Source organism: Morone saxatilis, unplaced genomic scaffold (genome assembly GCF_004916995.1).
Source record: "Morone saxatilis isolate NCDOM2014 unplaced genomic scaffold, NCSU_SB_2.0 Contig21, whole genome shotgun sequence".
NCBI classification, from domain to species: domain Eukaryota; kingdom Metazoa; phylum Chordata; class Actinopteri; family Moronidae; genus Morone; species Morone saxatilis.
In genome coordinates, this window is record NW_023339774.1 from 2,359,154 (window position 1) to 2,361,114 (window position 1,961).

Genomic DNA, 1,961 nt, shown 5'->3' on the forward strand with positions numbered 1-1,961 from the left:
GTGTTCTAGAGGGGTAATAGGGTACTATGAGCTCTTCAAGATAAGAAGGGGCCTGACCATGAAGAGCTTTATAGGTGAGGAGGAGAATTTTAAATTCTATTCTAAATTTTATAGAATATATATAGGCAGTATGAGAAAAATAATGTGTTTCTCTCATTATTAGTGAAATTTTTAACCAGGCCTGACCACTTTGCCAAATAAAATTGACTGGGGCAAAAATGCAGTTGAAGTGCTGAAAAATAATAATAAACATAACAAAAACAATAGGGACCTTCCAGCAGGTCGCTGGCTCGGTCCCTAATGAATCATATTGTTATAATAAACATGTGGGATGAGACTAAGGATAATGTGATTGACATTGTTATTTTCTTTCCAGAGTTCCTTCAGCTAACAAAGCCCTCCGTGGCTTCTGCTTACTTCTCTGCATGAAGCAGACAAATAATGACCAGCATACAGAATGGTGTTCATTCAAGTTCCAGGAGGAAGTAAACCCATCAAATGTCATGTTTTCAGCTACCATATGAAATTGTTACTGACCTGCTGTGTTCAATAATGTTTTTAAGTAGAATTTCAACTTATGTGCTAAATGTCTCCATGTCTACTTTCTAATTTCTTGTTTAAGTAAATGCTGTTAAACCTTTCTGTACGGTGGATTGCAGCAATCATGGTGAATATGTCTTTAAATTAAAATGACCATTTTTTTTCTAATACAGTATATTAAATTTGCCATATTAAGTGTTTATTTTGTGTTTTTGTTTTATGTTGTATTGTATTTAAGTAAGCCTTTAATAAATAGCTATTCCATGCTCATTGGTGTTCATTCTCGATAAATATCTGCTGAGATTTATTATTATTATTTTAAAAATGTGTAAGTAAATATTGGTTGTGTTCAATGTTTGTCTACTTTACGATTTAATTCGATTTAAAAGAGTTATTTAATGCTACAATTCAAAAAGACTTAAAATCCAACAATCAGACTTGCAGGCTTTAACTGTAACTTTAAACTTAACAAGCTATATTCACAGAGCTTTCACTCTCTGAAAAAACAGCCCTGTTCTGCATTAAAAAAGTTTAAACATCCAAGAAAAAAAATTCTTCCAAATTTCTCATTTTACACAAACTTCCTGCAGTTATTGTGTTCAGTGTTTGGGTTTATTGTACAGTTTATCAGTTTTTCTGTACTGTTATTATTAAGAATTGAATATAATATGAAATATAGTTAAAATATGTATGTCACTCAATGATAGAAAAGGGCTCCCTTAAAGAAAAGGTTGGGAACCATTACATGTCTTTAAATTTAAACAATCATGAAATGCAAACTGCATGATAATGGAGGGGGAAAAAATTGTGATATAGTCACACAGGTAAATGGAATAAGTACAATTTAAAAGATAACTACTCCAATCATAAGTAGTCATTTAAAGAGTTGGATATAGAAATATGTTTTTGTTTAAATGCTAATTTAATTAATCAGTTTATAGTTGCTTCTTTTGATATATCAATTCATGATTGATTACAATTAAACATGGAAAAGTCTGTAATTACGCCAATGGTATACTCCAGTCTCCACATGGCAGGTCAACAGAAGAAGTTAGCATCACACAGATTGACACCTTGATGGTTTATTTGACGTGTTCTGTAAGTTCTTTTAAGGACTGTAGCATTTCTTACATCTATAAGAGACTGTTTGAGAAGTCTTCTGAACAGTGACAGTCATCTTAGGACTCTCTTGGGTGTGGGCGGCGGCGGGGTTCAGGAAAAGGCCAGGGGCAAATGGGGTGGAGAGCTGGGTCAGCATTAGTCATCATTCTATGGCAGGAATGGAAGTGTCGGAAGGGGTGGTGGGAACTGAAGGGGTGCTTATGGTGCTGTCTTTCCTGGCTATCTTGATTGTCACTATGGGGAGGGTGTCCTCTATCGCCAGCATGGGGAGGGGACCCATGACTATGGGGACGGGATCC